Source organism: Rhinolophus sinicus, chromosome 11 (genome assembly GCF_057876585.1).
Source record: "Rhinolophus sinicus isolate RSI-liver-muscle chromosome 11, RSI-T2T, whole genome shotgun sequence".
Lineage (NCBI taxonomy): Eukaryota > Metazoa > Chordata > Mammalia > Chiroptera > Rhinolophidae > Rhinolophus > Rhinolophus sinicus.
Window position 1 is genome coordinate 26,827,049 of NC_142511.1, and position 18,166 is coordinate 26,845,214.

General features: G+C 68.9%; 6 pseudogenes; all 6 read left to right on the forward strand.

Moving 5' to 3' along the window:
- Nucleotides 1-859: 859 nt before the first annotated feature.
- LOC148756666 (5S ribosomal RNA) lies at nucleotides 860-979 on the forward strand (annotated as a pseudogene).
- Nucleotides 980-3,019: 2,040 nt separating this feature from the next.
- LOC148756667 (5S ribosomal RNA) lies at nucleotides 3,020-3,139 on the forward strand (annotated as a pseudogene).
- Nucleotides 3,140-7,058: 3,919 nt separating this feature from the next.
- On the forward strand, nucleotides 7,059-7,178 carry LOC148756668 (5S ribosomal RNA; annotated as a pseudogene).
- A 2,040-nt stretch (nucleotides 7,179-9,218) lies between these two features.
- LOC148756669 (5S ribosomal RNA) lies at nucleotides 9,219-9,338 on the forward strand (annotated as a pseudogene).
- A 3,911-nt stretch (nucleotides 9,339-13,249) lies between these two features.
- LOC148756670 (5S ribosomal RNA) lies at nucleotides 13,250-13,369 on the forward strand (annotated as a pseudogene).
- Nucleotides 13,370-15,409: 2,040 nt separating this feature from the next.
- Nucleotides 15,410-15,529, forward strand: LOC148756671 (5S ribosomal RNA; annotated as a pseudogene).
- The last annotated feature ends 2,637 nt before the right edge of the window (nucleotides 15,530-18,166 follow it).

Here is an 18,166-nt window from a genome sequence, read left to right on the forward strand (position 1 = left end):
ACCGCGCTCCCCACCCCCTCCGCCAGCGCTGCCCTCTTCCCCACCCCCGCCCCCGCCGCCGCCATTGCCCCACTCCCTCAATCTCCCTCCTCTGCTCTCCCCGCCTCCAGCACCGCCATCTCCCCCGCCCCCGCCCAGGCCCGCCGCCGCCACCATCGCCATACTCCCTCAATCTGCCGCCTCTGCTCTCCCGGCCTCCTCCGCCCCCGCCGCCGCCGCCGCCGCCGCCGCCGCCTCCATCGCCCGCCCCGCCCCCGTGCCCCACCGACCACCGTCAAAGCCCCCATTCTCGCCGCCGCCATCGCCGCCCTGGCGCCATCCTTGCGGTTGCCATCGCCTACCTCCCCACCCTCCCCTGCCTCAGCTGCGTCCCCCGCGGCCGCCGCCGCCGCCGCCGCCGCCGAACCCCTCCCCCCTCCGCAGCCGCCCACGCCGCCGGCGCGGGGTCCTCCCACACCTCCCAAGCCCAGGGTTGCCTGCTGGTGCAGGCCTCCACCAGCCTTGGGGCTGCGGTTGGGGGTAAACCTGGTGGCGGTAGGGGGGCGGGGTGTATGGCGGTGTGGGTCCGGGGAGTCCCAGGATGCCAGAGTTCCACGACTTCTGGCACCATCAGGGAAGTGGCAGTGTCCCATGGAGCCTCGGGTGGCGCGAAGGGGCCTCGCTGCCGGCCAGGAGTAGCCCGCCGCCCACGCCAGGGGCATTCGCAAGAGGCGGGGAGCCTGACTGGGGTGGGGGACGCGGTGCTGGCAGAGCCGTCCAGCGGGTCGATGCTCGCCACCGGAGCCGCGCATCTGCATGGCGCGCGCTCACGAGGCAGGCCGGGAGCAGGCTCTTGGGGCGCGGGGAGCCGGGTCCCAGCGTCTATGGCCATACCACCCTGAACGCGCCCGATCTCCTCTGATCTCGGGATCTAAGCAGGGAGGGGCCTGGTTAGTACTTGGATGGGAGACCGCCTGGGAATACCTGTAGGCTTTTGCTCGCCTCTCCTTTGGCGCCGTCGCCCCGGCGTGGCTCCCTCCGAACCCCTGCCGCCCCTTGCCCCTCTGCAGCCGCCCATCCAGCCGAAGGTCCCCCTGGCCAGAGGCCGGTCAGCCGCCCGGCGCTACAAGCTGGCAGCCCCGGCCGCACACCAGGCCCGTCGGCCAGGGCTCACCCCCACACCCTCTTCTTAGTCCTCTTCGCTGAGGCAGGCAGTCAGCCAGCAGCAGTTAGCCGAGCCTGTGTCTCCGCCGGCAGGCACCTCTCCCCACACCCCCGCGCGCCCCCTCCCATCGCCCACAAGAGCCAGGAACCCTCCCTTCCCGCCGTTCGCGGTGGCCCCAACACACAGGGTACAAAGAGCCGGGACAAAGCAGGGGACTGAGGGAGCAGCACCCCAACACACCGCACGCCCTCGGACTCCAGGAGAGACCACCACTAGGGGAAGTCCAGGCACGCAGGCACACAACACTCTCAACCCGGATGCCTGTGGGCTGCCACTCCCCTCCCGCGTGACGGGGGGTTCCTGGGCGGGGCTCGGAGCCCACTGGCCCTCCCGCCCGGCCCGGGGGCTTCAAGGGTGACTTTCAATGCCCGGGCACTGCGTCCTTAGTGGAGCCCAGCCACGGGCATGACCACACTTCGGTTGGGAAGCTGCCACTTCAAAGCAGCGTCAGTGCGTCTGTCCCAGTCCGTGTGCCCGCTTGTGCGTCCCTCCCCCCTCCCCCACCCCATGTCTCTCTGGCTCTGTGACGTGCCTGTTGGGCTCTGGCTCTGGCTCAGGAGCTCTCTCCCCGCGTGCCAGCCCCCTCTTTCTCTGTCTGTGTCCATGTCTCTCTGTATGTCTAGGTACATACTGGTACATATAGGTGTATATTTCGATCTCGCTCCCTCGTTCTCCTCCTCCCGTTCTCTCTGTCGGTTCCTGTCCTGCGGGGACTCTAGTCCCTCTGCCCGCACAAGAACGCAGGATATGGCGAGGCCAAGAAGGAACACCAACAGAGCCACGGATAGGGGGCTCATAGCACTATGTCTCACGGGCGGCTGGCTCGGAGACACGGCAAACCGGAGCCGCCCGATCCCCAACCTGTCGGCCGCTTCTCTGCCAACCCACCGACACACCGCCCGTCGACCCACCAAGCGGGCCCACTGCAATTTGCAGTCCACCATCCGCGCTTCCTAGCTTGGCCACCGCAGCTCCTCCGGTGGCCAATGGCCAACTGGCAACAGCTGATGGCCAAGCGGTCACAGCTGATGACCATGCAGCCCCCAAGCAGCACCCCTGCACGCGAGGCCCAGAGCCTGGAGAGTGCTCTCTGGGAGTCTGTCCCCACAGTCCCCGTCTGTCTCTCTCCGCCTCTGTCTTGCTCCATCTCTGGCCTTCTCTCATCCTCTCTCTCTCACCTCCCTGGGTCAGGAGATGTGACGTGTAGCCAGTGAAGGGACCGGACATCGGGCGTGGCTCCGGTCGCTGAGGAGGGTTCGAGGGCCCAGACTGAAGGCTTGTGACGAAGGGTGGCTGCAGACTGGAGATGCTGCACCCTGGTGGCGCGGGTGGCTCTCCCTGGCTTTGGGCCTGTGGATGGGTCCGGTCAGGGCCAGGGCCTGGGTTGCACGTCCCTAGGGCCGGAGGGGACTGAGAGGACCCTGCGACCCCCTCGGTGGCCCTGAGAGGTGGGGACAGCACAGCAGCAAGGGGGGTGTGTGGTTGTGGGGCTGGGGGGAGATGAGAGGGGTTGGGGTAGGGGGGCGGGGTAAAAGCCCTTCGGGGCCTGGGGAGGCCCAGGATGCCAGGGCGCCCAGACATATGTCACAGTCAGGGAAGTGACAGAGGCCCGTGGAGCCACTGGGGGGCGCGAAGGGGCCTCGCTGCGGGCCAGGAGTCGCCCGTCGCCCACACCAGCGGCGTCCGGAGGAGGCGGGGAGCGGGCGGGAGGCGCTCAGGCAGACATGCTCGCCACCCGAGCGGCCCAGCAGCGTGGCGTGCGGTCAGAGGCAGGCCGGGAGCAGGCTCTTGGGGCGCGGGGAGCCGGGTCCCAGCGTCTACGGCCATACCACCCTGAAGGCGCCCGATCTCCTCTGATCTCGGGAGCTAAGCAGGGAGGGGCCTGGTTAGTACTTGGATGGGAGACCGCCTGGGAATACCTGTAGGCTTTTGCTCGCCTCTCCTTTTGCGCCGCCGCCCCGGCGTGGCTCCCTCCGAACCCCTGCCGCCCCTTGCCCCTCTGCAGCCGCCCAGGCAGCCGAAGGTCCCCCTGGCCAGAGGAGGGTCAGCCGCCCAGCACTACAAGCTCGCATCCCCGGCCGCACACCAGGCCTGTCGGCCAGGGCTCCCCCCCACTCCCTCTTCTTAGTGCTCTTCGCCGAGGCAGGCCGTCAGCCTGCAGCAGTCAGCCGCGTCTCGGTCGCCGCCGCCGCCACCGCCATCGCAGGGCTCCCTCTCGCTCCCCGACCCTGCCGCCGCAGCAACCCCCAACGCCCAAGCCCAGGGCTGCCTGCCGGCGCAGGCCTCCACCAGGCTCTCTCCATCCCAGGACGTGCCGGTGCTTTACACCTCGGCCCGAGCCCAGGGGACGCCCATCCCTGCGCCTGCCCCCGGGACCCGACACACAGGATCGGCGTGTCCTCGGGCCAACGGGACGCCCACACGCCCCGCCCCACCGGAGTCTTCTGTCTCCGCTGGCAGGCACCTCGCCCCACACCCCCGCGCGCCCCTCCCGTCTCCCACAAGAGCCAGGAGCCCTCCCTTCCCGCCGGCCACGGTGTCCCTGAAACACAGGGCACAAAGAGCCGGGACAAACCAGGGGACGGCGGGAGCAGCACCCCAACACACCACGCGCCATCGACTCCAGGGGAGACCACCACAAGGGAAGAGCAGGCACGCAGGCACACAACCCTCACAACCAGGGTGCCTGGGGGCTGCCACTCTCCTCCCGCGGGCGGGTGCCTGGGCGGGGCTCAGAGACCACAGGCCCTCCGGAGACCCTGGCGGCCCGCCCCGGAGGCTGCAATGGTGACTGCCAACGCCAGGGCAATGCCTCCTTAGCGGAGCCCAGCCCCGGGCACGACCACACTCCGGTGGAGGAGCTGCCACTTCAACACAGCCTCAGTGCGTCTGTAACAGTCCGTGTGCCCACCTGTGCGTCCCTCCCACCCTCCCCCACCCCATGTCTGTCGGGCTCTGTGACGTGCCTGTTGGGCTCTGGCTCTGGCTCAGGAGCTCTCTCCCCGCGTGCCAGCCCCCTCTTTCTCTGTCTCTGTCCATGTCTCTCTGTATGTCTAGATACATACATGTACATATACGTGTATATTTCCATCTCGCTCCCTCTTACTCCTCCTCCCGTTCTGTCTGTCTGTCCCTGTCCTGCGGGGACTCTAGCCCCTCTGCCCGCACAAGAACGCAGGATTTGGCGAGGCCAAGAGGGAACACCAACAGAGCCACGGATAGGGGGCTCATAGCACCATGTCCCCCGGGCGGCTGGCTTGGAGACTCGGCAAGCCGGAGCCGCCCGATCCCCAGCCTGCCGGCCGATTCTCTGCCAACCAACACACCCACCAACCTACCGACCCACCAAGCCGGCCAACTGCAGTCCGCGCCCCTCTGCAATTTGCAGTCCACAATCCGCGCTTCCTAGCTTGGCCACCGCAGCTCTGCCGGTGGCCAATGGCCAACTGGCAACAGCTGATGGCCAAGCGGTTACAGCTGATATCCATGCAGCCCCCACGCAGCACCCCTCCACGCGAGGCCCAGAGCCTGGAAAGTGCTCTCTGCGAGTCTGTCCCCACTGTCCCCGTCTGTCTCTCTCAGCCTCTGTCTTGCTCCGTCTCTGGCCTTCTCTCATCCTCTCTCTCACCTCCCTGGGTCAGGAGAGGTGACGTGTAGCCAGTGAAGTGACCAGTGATCGGGCGGGACGCCGGTCGCTGACGAGGGGCGAGAACCCAGAAAGAAGGCTGTGTGACGAAGGGTGGCGGCGGACTGGAGGTGCTGCCCCCTGGTGGCGGGTGGCTCTCCCTGGCTTTGGGCCAGTGGGTGGGGCCGGCCAGGGTCAGGGCCTGGGTTGCACGTCCCTAGGGTGGAGGGGACTGAGAGGACCCTGCGACCCCCTCGGTGGCCCTGAGAGGTGGGGACAGCACAGCAGCAAGGGGGGTGTGCGGTTGTGGGGCTGGGGGGAGATGAGAGGGGTTGGGGTAGGGGGGCGGGGTAAAAGCCGTTGGGGGCCTGGGGAGGCCCAGGATGCCAGGGCGCCCAGACATATGTCACAGTCAGGGAAGTGACAGAGGCCCGTGGAGCCACTGGGGGGCGCGAAGGGGCCTCGCTGCGGGCCAGGAGTCGCCCGTCGCCCACACCAGCGGCGTGTGGAGGAGGCGGGGAGCGGGCGGGAGGCGCTCAGGCAGACATGCTCGCCACCCGAGCGGCCCAGCAGCATGGCGCGCGCTCAGAAGCAGGTCGCGAGCAGGCTCTTGGAGTGCCGGGAGCCGGGTCCCAGCGCCTAAGGCCATACCACCCTGCACGCGCCAGATGTCGTCTGATCTCGGGAGCTAAGCAGGGAGGGGCCTGGTTAGTACTTGGATGGGAGACCGCCTGGGAATAGCTGCAGGCTTTTGCTCGCCTCTCCTTTTGCATCGCCGCCCCGGCGTGGCTCCCTCGGGACCCCTGCCGCCCCTTGCCTCTCTGCAGCCGCCCAGGCAGCCGAAGGTCCCCCTGACCAGCAGAGGGTTAGCCGCCAGGCACTACAAGCTGGCAGCCCCGGCCGCACACCAGGCCCGTCGGCCAGGGCTCCCCCGCACACCCTCTTCTTAGTCCTCTTCAGTCCCGGAGGCTGTCATCTCGATCCCTTCGCCGACCCTCGGTCGCCGCCACCGCCACCAGCGCTGCCCTCGCCCCCGCCGCCACCGCCAAATCCGCCGCCATCACCGCGCTCCCCACACCCCCCTCCAGCGCTGCCCTCACCCCTGCCCCCGCCCTCGCCGCCGCCATCGCTGTACTGCTTCAATCACCCGCCTCTGCTCTCCCCTCCTCAGCCGCCAGCACCGCCCTCTTCCCCGCTACCGCCGCCGCCGGCGCCGGCGCCAACCCTCCCCGCGCCCAGCGCCCGCCGACACAGCCCCCAACGCTGCCGCCGCCTCCATCGCCGACCTCGCAACCCTCCCGCGCCGCAGCCGCCGCCGCCGCCGCCATCGCTGCTCGCGATCAGCCCCCGCTTCTCCCGCCGCCGCCGTGATTACCGCGCTCCCCACCCCCTCCGCCAGCGCTGCCCTCTTCCCCACCCCCGCCCCCGCCGCCGCCATCGCCGTACTCCCTCAATCTCCCTCCTCTGCTCTCCCCGCCTCCAGCACCGCCATCTCCCCCGCCCCCGCCCAGGCCCGCCGCCGCCACCATCGCCATACTCCCTCAATCTGCCGCCTCTGCTCTCCCGGCCTCCTCCGCCCCCGCCGCCGCCGCCGCCGCCGCCGCCGCCTCCATCGCCCGCCCCGCCCCCGTGCCCCACCGACCACCGTCAAAGCCCCCATTCTCGCCGCCGCCATCGCCGCCCTGGCGCCATCCTTGCGGTTGCCATCGCCTACCTCCCCACCCTCCCCTGCCTCAGCTGCGTCCCCCGCGGCCGCCGCCGCCGCCGCCGCCGAACCCCTCCCCCCTCCGCAGCCGCCCACGCCGCCGGCGCGGGGTCCTCCCACACCTCCCAAGCCCAGGGTTGCCTGCTGGTGCAGGCCTCCACCAGCCTTGGGGCTGCGGTTGGGGGTAAACCTGGTGGCGGTAGGGGGGCGGGGTGTATGGCGGTGTGGGTCCGGGGAGTCCCAGGATGCCAGAGTTCCACGACTTCTGGCACCATCAGGGAAGTGGCAGTGTCCCATGGAGCCTCGGGTGGCGCGAAGGGGCCTCGCTGCCGGCCAGGAGTAGCCCGCCGCCCACGCCAGGGGCATTCGCAAGAGGCGGGGAGCCTGACTGGGGTGGGGGACGCGGTGCTGGCAGAGCCGTCCAGCGGGTCGATGCTCGCCACCGGAGCCGCGCATCTGCATGGCGCGCGCTCACGAGGCAGGCCGGGAGCAGGCTCTTGGGGCGCGGGGAGCCGGGTCCCAGCGTCTATGGCCATACCACCCTGAACGCGCCCGATCTCCTCTGATCTCGGGATCTAAGCAGGGAGGGGCCTGGTTAGTACTTGGATGGGAGACCGCCTGGGAATACCTGTAGGCTTTTGCTCGCCTCTCCTTTGGCGCCGTCGCCCCGGCGTGGCTCCCTCCGAACCCCTGCCGCCCCTTGCCCCTCTGCAGCCGCCCATCCAGCCGAAGGTCCCCCTGGCCAGAGGCCGGTCAGCCGCCCGGCGCTACAAGCTGGCAGCCCCGGCCGCACACCAGGCCCGTCGGCCAGGGCTCACCCCCACACCCTCTTCTTAGTCCTCTTCGCTGAGGCAGGCAGTCAGCCAGCAGCAGTTAGCCGAGCCTGTGTCTCCGCCGGCAGGCACCTCTCCCCACACCCCCGCGCGCCCCCTCCCATCGCCCACAAGAGCCAGGAACCCTCCCTTCCCGCCGTTCGCGGTGGCCCCAACACACAGGGTACAAAGAGCCGGGACAAAGCAGGGGACTGAGGGAGCAGCACCCCAACACACCGCACGCCCTCGGACTCCAGGAGAGACCACCACTAGGGGAAGTCCAGGCACGCAGGCACACAACACTCTCAACCCGGATGCCTGTGGGCTGCCACTCCCCTCCCGCGTGACGGGGGGTTCCTGGGCGGGGCTCGGAGCCCACTGGCCCTCCCGCCCGGCCCGGGGGCTTCAAGGGTGACTTTCAATGCCCGGGCACTGCGTCCTTAGTGGAGCCCAGCCACGGGCATGACCACACTTCGGTTGGGAAGCTGCCACTTCAAAGCAGCGTCAGTGCGTCTGTCCCAGTCCGTGTGCCCGCTTGTGCGTCCCTCCCCCCTCCCCCACCCCATGTCTCTCTGGCTCTGTGACGTGCCTGTTGGGCTCTGGCTCTGGCTCAGGAGCTCTCTCCCCGCGTGCCAGCCCCCTCTTTCTCTGTCTGTGTCCATGTCTCTCTGTATGTCTAGGTACATACAGGTACATATAGGTGTATATTTCGATCTCGCTCCCTCGTTCTCCTCCTCCCGTTCTCTCTGTCGGTTCCTGTCCTGCGGGGACTCTAGTCCCTCTGCCCGCAGAAGAACGCAGGATATGGCGAGGCCAAGAAGGAACACCAACAGAGCCACGGATAGGGGGCTCATAGCACTATGTCTCACGGGCGGCTGGCTCGGAGACACGGCAAACCGGAGCCGCCCGATCCCCAACCTGTCGGCCGCTTCTCTGCCAACCCACCGACACACCGCCCGTCGACCCACCAAGCGGGCCCACTGCAATTTGCAGTCCACCATCCGCGCTTCCTAGCTTGGCCACCGCAGCTCCTCCGGTGGCCAATGGCCAACTGGCAACAGCTGATGGCCAAGCGGTCACAGCTGATGACCATGCAGCCCCCAAGCAGCACCCCTCCACGCGAGGCCCAGAGCCTGGAGAGTGCTCTCTGGGAGTCTGTCCCCACAGTCCCCGTCTGTCTCTCTCCGCCTCTGTCTTGCTCCATCTCTGGCCTTCTCTCATCCTCTCTCTCTCACCTCCCTGGGTCAGGAGATGTGACGTGTAGCCAGTGAAGGGACCGGACATCGGGCGTGGCTCCGGTCGCTGAGGAGGGTTCGAGGGCCCAGACTGAAGGCTTGTGACGAAGGGTGGCTGCAGACTGGAGATGCTGCACCCTGGTGGCGCGGGTGGCTCTCCCTGGCTTTGGGCCTGTGGATGGGTCCGGTCAGGGCCAGGGCCTGGGTTGCACGTCCCTAGGGCCGGAGGGGACTGAGAGGACCCTGCGACCCCCTCGGTGGCCCTGAGAGGTGGGGACAGCACAGCAGCAAGGGGGGTGTGTGGTTGTGGGGCTGGGGGGAGATGAGAGGGGTTGGGGTAGGGGGGCGGGGTAAAAGCCCTTCGGGGCCTGGGGAGGCCCAGGATGCCAGGGCGCCCAGACATATGTCACAGTCAGGGAAGTGACAGAGGCCCGTGGAGCCACTGGGGGGCGCGAAGGGGCCTCGCTGCGGGCCAGGAGTCGCCCGTCGCCCACACCAGCGGCGTCCGGAGGAGGCGGGGAGCGGGCGGGAGGCGCTCAGGCAGACATGCTCGCCACCCGAGCGGCCCAGCAGCGTGGCGTGCGGTCAGAGGCAGGCCGGGAGCAGGCTCTTGGGGCGCGGGGAGCCGGGTCCCAGCGTCTACGGCCATACCACCCTGAAGGCGCCCGATCTCCTCTGATCTCGGGAGCTAAGCAGGGAGGGGCCTGGTTAGTACTTGGATGGGAGACCGCCTGGGAATACCTGTAGGCTTTTGCTCGCCTCTCCTTTTGCGCCGCCGCCCCGGCGTGGCTCCCTGCGAACCCCTGCCGCCCCTTGCCCCTCTGCAGCCGCCCAGGCAGCCGAAGGTCCCCCTGGCCAGAGGAGGGTCAGCCGCCCAGCACTACAAGCTCGCATCCCCGGCCGCACACCAGGCCTGTCGGCCAGGGCTCCCCCCCACTCCCTCTTCTTAGTGCTCTTCGCCGAGGCAGGCCGTCAGCCTGCAGCAGTCAGCCGCGTCTCGGTCGCCGCCGCCGCCACCGCCATCGCAGGGCTCCCTCTCGCTCCCCGACCCTGCCGCCGCAGCAACCCCCAACGCCCAAGCCCAGGGCTGCCTGCCGGCGCAGGCCTCCACCAGGCTCTCTCCATCCCAGGACGTGCCGGTGCTTTACACCTCGGCCCGAGCCCAGGGGACGCCCATCCCTGCGCCTGCCCCCGGGACCCGACACACAGGATCGGCGTGTCCTCGGGCCAACGGGACGCCCACACGCCCCGCCCCACCGGAGTCTTCTGTCTCCGCTGGCAGGCACCTCGCCCCACACCCCCGCGCGCCCCTCCCGTCTCCCACAAGAGCCAGGAGCCCTCCCTTCCCGCCGGCCACGGTGTCCCTGAAACACAGGGCACAAAGAGCCGGGACAAACCAGGGGACGGCGGGAGCAGCACCCCAACACACCACGCGCCATCGACTCCAGGGGAGACCACCACAAGGGAAGAGCAGGCACGCAGGCACACAACCCTCACAACCAGGGTGCCTGGGGGCTGCCACTCTCCTCCCGCGGGCGGGTGCCTGGGCGGGGCTCAGAGACCACAGGCCCTCCGGAGACCCTGGCGGCCCGCCCCGGAGGCTGCAATGGTGACTGCCAACGCCAGGGCAATGCCTCCTTAGCGGAGCCCAGCCCCGGGCACGACCACACTCCGGTGGAGGAGCTGCCACTTCAACACAGCCTCAGTGCGTCTGTAACAGTCCGTGTGCCCGCCTGTGCGTCCCTCCCACCCTCCCCCACCCCATGTCTGTCGGGCTCTGTGACGTGCCTGTTGGGCTCTGGCTCTGGCTCAGGAGCTCTCTCCCCGCGTGCCAGCCCCCTCTTTCTCTGTCTCTGTCCATGTCTCTCTGTATGTCTAGATACATACATGTACATATACGTGTATATTTCCATCTCGCTCCCTCTTACTCCTCCTCCCGTTCTGTCTGTCTGTCCCTGTCCTGCGGGGACTCTAGCCCCTCTGCCCGCACAAGAACGCAGGATTTGGCGAGGCCAAGAGGGAACACCAACAGAGCCACGGATAGGGGGCTCATAGCACCATGTCCCCCGGGCGGCTGGCTTGGAGACTCGGCAAGCCGGAGCCGCCCGATCCCCAGCCTGCCGGCCGATTCTCTGCCAACCAACACACCCACCAACCTACCGACCCACCAAGCCGGCCAACTGCAGTCCGCGCCCCTCTGCAATTTGCAGTCCACAATCCGCGCTTCCTAGCTTGGCCACCGCAGCTCTGCCGGTGGCCAATGGCCAACTGGCAACAGCTGATGGCCAAGCGGTCACAGCTGATATCCATGCAGCCCCCACGCAGCACCCCTCCACGCGAGGCCCAGAGCCTGGAAAGTGCTCTCTGCGAGTCTGTCCCCACTGTCCCCGTCTGTCTCTCTCAGCCTCTGTCTTGCTCCGTCTCTGGCCTTCTCTCATCCTCTCTCTCACCTCCCTGGGTCAGGAGAGGTGACGTGTAGCCAGTGAAGTGACCAGTGATCGGGCGGGACGCCGGTCGCTGACGAGGGGCGAGAACCCAGAAAGAAGGCTGTGTGACGAAGGGTGGCGGCGGACTGGAGGTGCTGCCCCCTGGTGGCGGGTGGCTCTCCCTGGCTTTGGGCCAGTGGGTGGGGCCGGCCAGGGTCAGGGCCTGGGTTGCACGTCCCTAGGGTGGAGGGGACTGAGAGGACCCTGCGACCCCCTCGGTGGCCCTGAGAGGTGGGGACAGCACAGCAGCAAGGGGGGTGTGCGGTTGTGGGGCTGGGGGGAGATGAGAGGGGTTGGGGTAGGGGGGCGGGGTAAAAGCCGTTGGGGGCCTGGGGAGGCCCAGGATGCCAGGGCGCCCAGACATATGTCACAGTCAGGGAAGTGACAGAGGCCCGTGGAGCCACTGGGGGGCGCGAAGGGGCCTCGCTGCGGGCCAGGAGTCGCCCGTCGCCCACACCAGCGGCGTGTGGAGGAGGCGGGGAGCGGGCGGGAGGCGCTCAGGCAGACATGCTCGCCACCCGAGCGGCCCAGCAGCATGGCGCGCGCTCAGAAGCAGGTCGCGAGCAGGCTCTTGGAGTGCCGGGAGCCGGGTCCCTCCGCCTAAGGCCATACCACCCTGCACGCGCCAGATGTCGTCTGATCTCGGGAGCTAAGCAGGGAGGGGCCTGGTTAGTACTTGGATGGGAGACCGCCTGGGAATAGCTGCAGGCTTTTGCTCGCCTCTCCTTTTGCATCGCCGCCCCGGCGTGGCTCCCTCGGGACCCCTGCCGCCCCTTGCCTCTCTGCAGCCGCCCAGGCAGCCGAAGGTCCCCCTGACCAGCAGAGGGTTAGCCGCCAGGCACTACAAGCTGGCAGCCCCGGCCGCACACCAGGCCCGTCGGCCAGGGCTCCCCCGCACACCCTCTTCTTAGTCCTCTTCAGTCCCGGAGGCTGTCATCTCGATCCCTTCGCCGACCCTCGGTCGCCGCCACCGCCACCAGCGCTGCCCTCGCCCCCGCCGCCACCGCCAAATCCGCCGCCATCACCGCGATCTCCACACCCCCCTCCAGCGCTGCCCTCACCCCTGCCCCCGCCCTCGCCGCCGCCATCGCTGTACTGCTTCAATCACCCGCCTCTGCTCTCCCCTCCTCAGCCGCCAGCACCGCCCTCTTCCCCGCTACCGCCGCCGCCGGCGCCGGCGCCAACCCTCCCCGCGCCCAGCGCCCGCCGACACAGCCCCCAACGCTGCCGCCGCCTCCATCGCCGACCTCGCAACCCTCCCGCGCCGCAGCCGCCGCCGCCGCCGCCGCCATCGCTGCTCGCGATCAGCCCCCGCTTCTCCCGCCGCCGCCGTGATTACCGCGCTCCCCACCCCCTCCGCCAGCGCTGCCCTCTTCCCCACCCCCGCCCCCGCCGCCGCCATTGCCGCACTCCCTCAATCTCCCTCCTCTGCTCTCCCCGCCTCCAGCACCGCCATCTCCCCCGCCCCCGCCCAGGCCCGCCGCCGCCACCATCGCCATACTCCCTCAATCTGCCGCCTCTGCTCTCCCGGCCTCCTCCGCCCCCGCCGCCGCCGCCGCCGCCATCGACCCCCGTGCCCCAGCGCCCACCGTCAAAGCCCCCATTCTCGCCGCCGCCATCGCCGCCCTGGCGCCATCCTTGCGGTTGCCATCGCCTACCTCCCCACCCTCCCCTGCCTCAGCTGCGTCCCCCGCGGCGGCCCCAGCCGCCGCCGCCGCCGCCGCCGAACCCCTCCCCCCTCCGCAGCCGCCCACGCCGCCGGCGCGGGGTCCTCCCACAACTCCCAAGCCCAGGGTTGCCTGCTGGTGCAGGCCTCCACCAGCCTTGGGGCTGCGGTTGGGGGTAAACCTGGTGGCGGTAGGGGGGCGGGGTGTATGGCGGTGTGGGTCCGGGGAGTCCCAGGATGCCAGAGTTCCACGACTTCTGGCACCATCAGGGAAGTGGCAGTGTCCCATGGAGCCTCGGGTGGCGCGAAGGGGCCTCGCTGCCGGCCAGGAGTAGCCCGCCGCCCACGCCAGGGGCATTCGCAAGAGGCGGGGAGCCTGACTGGGGTGGGGGACGCGGTGCTGGCAGAGCCGTCCAGCGGGTCGATGCTCGCCACCGGAGCCGCGCATCTGCATGGCGCGCGCTCACGAGGCAGGCCGGGAGCAGGCTCTTGGGGCGCGGGGAGCCGGGTCCCAGCGTCTATGGCCATACCACCCTGAACGCGCCCGATCTCCTCTGATCTCGGGATCTAAGCAGGGAGGGGCCTGGTTAGTACTTGGATGGGAGACCGCCTGGGAATACCTGTAGGCTTTTGCTCGCCTCTCCTTTGGCGCCGTCGCCCCGGCGTGGCTCCCTCCGAACCCCTGCCGCCCCTTGCCCCTCTGCAGCCGCCCATCCAGCCGAAGGTCCCCCTGGCCAGAGGCCGGTCAGCCGCCCGGCGCTACAAGCTGGCAGCCCCGGCCGCACACCAGGCCCGTCGGCCAGGGCTCACCCCCACACCCTCTTCTTAGTCCTCTTCGCTGAGGCAGGCAGTCAGCCAGCAGCAGTTAGCCGAGCCTGTGTCTCCGCCGGCAGGCACCTCTCCCCACACCCCCGCGCGCCCCCTCCCATCGCCCACAAGAGCCAGGAACCCTCCCTTCCCGCCGTTCGCGGTGGCCCCAACACACAGGGTACAAAGAGCCGGGACAAAGCAGGGGACTGAGGGAGCAGCACCCCAACACACCGCACGCCCTCGGACTCCAGGAGAGACCACCACTAGGGGAAGTCCAGGCACGCAGGCACACAACACTCTCAACCCGGATGCCTGTGGGCTGCCTCTCCCCTCCCGCGTGACGGGGGGTTCCTGGGCGGGGCTCGGAGCCCACTGGCCCTCCCGCCCGGCCCGGGGGCTTCAAGGGTGACTTTCAATGCCCGGGCACTGCGTCCTTAGTGGAGCCCAGCCACGGGCATGACCACACTTCGGTTGGGAAGCTGCCACTTCAAAGCAGCGTCAGTGCGTCTGTCCCAGTCCGTGTGCCCGCTTGTGCGTCCCTCCCCCCTCCCCCACCCCATGTCTCTCTGGCTCTGTGACGTGCCTGTTGGGCTCTGGCTCTGGCTCAGGAGCTCTCTCCCCGCGTGCCAGCCCCCTCTTTCTCTGTCTGTGTCCATGTCTCTCTGTATGTCTAGGTACATACTGGTACATATAGGTGTATATTTCGATCTCGCTCCCTCGTTCTCCTCCTCCCGTTCTCTCTGTCGGTTCCTGTCCTGCGGGGACTCTAGTCCCTCTGCCCGCACAAGAACGCAGGATATGGCGAGGCCAAGAAGGAACACCAACAGAGCCACGGATAGGGGGCTCATAGCACTATGTCTCACGGGCGGCTGGCTCGGAGACACGGCAAACCGGAGCCGCCCGATCCCCAACCTGTCGGCCGCTTCTCTGCCAACCCACCGACACACCGCCCGTCGACCCACCAAGCGGGCCCACTGCAATTTGCAGTCCACCATCCGCGCTTCCTAGCTTGGCCACCGCAGCTCCTCCGGTGGCCAATGGCCAACTGGCAACAGCTGATGGCCAAGCGGTCACAGCTGATGACCATGCAGCCCCCAAGCAGCACCCCTGCACGCGAGGCCCAGAGCCTGGAGAGTGCTCTCTGGGAGTCTGTCCCCACAGTCCCCGTCTGTCTCTCTCCGCCTCTGTCTTGCTCCATCTCTGGCCTTCTCTCATCCTCTCTCTCTCACCTCCCTGGGTCAGGAGATGTGACGTGTAGCCAGTGAAGGGACCGGACATCGGGCGTGGCTCCGGTCGCTGAGGAGGGTTCGAGGGCCCAGACTGAAGGCTTGTGACGAAGGGTGGCTGCAGACTGGAGATGCTGCACCCTGGTGGCGCGGGTGGCTCTCCCTGGCTTTGGGCCTGTGGATGGGTCCGGTCAGGGCCAGGGCCTGGGTTGCACGTCCCTAGGGCCGGAGGGGACTGAGAGGACCCTGCGACCCCCTCGGTGGCCCTGAGAGGTGGGGACAGCACAGCAGCAAGGGGGGTGTGTGGTTGTGGGGCTGGGGGGAGATGAGAGGGGTTGGGGTAGGGGGGCGGGGTAAAAGCCCTTCGGGGCCTGGGGAGGCCCAGGATGCCAGGGCGCCCAGACATATGTCACAGTCAGGGAAGTGACAGAGGCCCGTGGAGCCACTGGGGGGCGCGAAGGGGCCTCGCTGCGGGCCAGGAGTCGCCCGTCGCCCACACCAGCGGCGTCCGGAGGAGGCGGGGAGCGGGCGGGAGGCGCTCAGGCAGACATGCTCGCCACCCGAGCGGCCCAGCAGCGTGGCGTGCGGTCAGAGGCAGGCCGGGAGCAGGCTCTTGGGGCGCGGGGAGCCGGGTCCCAGCGTCTACGGCCATACCACCCTGAAGGCGCCCGATCTCCTCTGATCTCGGGAGCTAAGCAGGGAGGGGCCTGGTTAGTACTTGGATGGGAGACCGCCTGGGAATACCTGTAGGCTTTTGCTCGCCTCTCCTTTTGCGCCGCCGCCCCGGCGTGGCTCCCTGCGAACCCCTGCCGCCCCTTGCCCCTCTGCAGCCGCCCAGGCAGCCGAAGGTCCCCCTGGCCAGAGGAGGGTCAGCCGCCCAGCACTACAAGCTCGCATCCCCGGCCGCACACCAGGCCTGTCGGCCAGGGCTCCCCCCCACTCCCTCTTCTTAGTGCTCTTCGCCGAGGCAGGCCGTCAGCCTGCAGCAGTCAGCCGCGTCTCGGTCGCCGCCGCCGCCACCGCCATCGCAGGGCTCCCTCTCGCTCCCCGACCCTGCCGCCGCAGCAACCCCCAACGCCCAAGCCCAGGGCTGCCTGCCGGCGCAGGCCTCCACCAGGCTCTCTCCATCCCAGGACGTGCCGGTGCTTTACACCTCGGCCCGAGCCCAGGGGACGCCCATCCCTGCGCCTGCCCCCGGGACCCGACACACAGGATCGGCGTGTCCTCGGGCCAACGGGACGCCCACACGCCCCGCCCCACCGGAGTCTTCTGTCTCCGCTGGCAGGCACCTCGCCCCACACCCCCGCGCGCCCCTCCCGTCTCCCACAAGAGCCAGGAGCCCTCCCTTCCCGCCGGCCACGGTGTCCCTGAAACACAGGGCACAAAGAGCCGGGACAAACCAGGGGACGGCGGGAGCAGCACCCCAACACACCACGCGCCATCGACTCCAGGGGAGACCACCACAAGGGAAGAGCAGGCACGCAGGCACACAACCCTCACAACCAGGGTGCCTGGGGGCTGCCACTCTCCTCCCGCGGGCGGGTGCCTGGGCGGGGCTCAGAGACCACAGGCCCTCCGGAGACCCTGGCGGCCCGCCCCGGAGGCTGCAATGGTGACTGCCAACGCCAGGGCAATGCCTCCTTAGCGGAGCCCAGCCCCGGGCACGACCACACTCCGGTGGAGGAGCTGCCACTTCAACACAGCCTCAGTGCGTCTGTAACAGTCCGTGTGCCCGCCTGTGCGTCCCTCCCACCCTCCCCCACCCCATGTCTGTCGGGCTCTGTGACGTGCCTGTTGGGCTCTGGCTCTGGCTCAGGAGCTCTCTCCCCGCGTGCCAGCCCCCTCTTTCTCTGTCTCTGTCCATGTCTCTCTGTATGTCTAGATACATACATGTACATATACGTGTATATTTCCATCTCGCTCCCTCTTACTCCTCCTCCCGTTCTGTCTGTCTGTCCCTGTCCTGCGGGGACTCTAGCCCCTCTGCCCGCACAAGAACGCAGGATTTGGCGAGGCCAAGAGGGAACACCAACAGAGCCACGGATAGGGGGCTCATAGCACCATGTCCCCCGGGCGGCTGGCTTGGAGACTCGGCAAGCCGGAGCCGCCCGATCCCCAGCCTGCCGGCCGATTCTCTGCCAACCAACACACCCACCAACCTACCGACCCACCAAGCCGGCCAACTGCAGTCCGCGCCCCTCTGCAATTTGCAGTCCACAATCCGCGCTTCCTAGCTTGGCCACCGCAGCTCTGCCGGTGGCCAATGGCCAACTGGCAACAGCTGATGGCCAAGCGGTCACAGCTGATATCCATGCAGCCCCCACGCAGCACCCCTCCACGCGAGGCCCAGAGCCTGGAAAGTGCTCTCTGCGAGTCTGTCCCCACTGTCCCCGTCTGTCTCTCTCAGCCTCTGTCTTGCTCCGTCTCTGGCCTTCTCTCATCCTCTCTCTCACCTCCCTGGGTCAGGAGAGGTGACGTGTAGCCAGTGAAGTGACCAGTGATCGGGCGGGACGCCGGTCGCTGACGAGGGGCGAGAACCCAGAAAGAAGGCTGTGTGACGAAGGGTGGCGGCGGACTGGAGGTGCTGCCCCCTGGTGGCGGGTGGCTCTCCCTGGCTTTGGGCCAGTGGGTGGGGCCGGCCAGGGTCAGGGCCTGGGTTGCACGTCCCTAGGGTGGAGGGGACTGAGAGGACCCTGCGACCCCCTCGGTGGCCCTGAGAGGTGGGGACAGCACAGCAGCAAGGGGGGTGTGCGGTTGTGGGGCTGGGGGGAGATGAGAGGGGTTGGGGTAGGGGGGCGGGGTAAAAGCCGTTGGGGGCCTGGGGAGGCCCAGGATGCCAGGGCGCCCAGACATATGTCACAGTCAGGGAAGTGACAGAGGCCCGTGGAGCCACTGGGGGGCGCGAAGGGGCCTCGCTGCGGGCCAGGAGTCGCCCGTCGCCCACACCAGCGGCGTGTGGAGGAGGCGGGGAGCGGGCGGGAGGCGCTCAGGCAGACATGCTCGCCACCCGAGCGGCCCAGCAGCATGGCGCGCGCTCAGAAGCAGGTCGCGAGCAGGCTCTTGGAGTGCCGGGAGCCGGGTCCCAGCGCCTAAGGCCATACCACCCTGCACGCGCCAGATGTCGTCTGATCTCGGGAGCTAAGCAGGGAGGGGCCTGGTTAGTACTTGGATGGGAGACCGCCTGGGAATAGCTGCAGGCTTTTGCTCGCCTCTCCTTTTGCATCGCCGCCCCGGCGTGGCTCCCTCGGGACCCCTGCCGCCCCTTGCCTCTCTGCAGCCGCCCAGGCAGCCGAAGGTCCCCCTGACCAGCAGAGGGTTAGCCGCCAGGCACTACAAGCTGGCAGCCCCGGCCGCACACCAGGCCCGTCGGCCAGGGCTCCCCCGCACACCCTCTTCT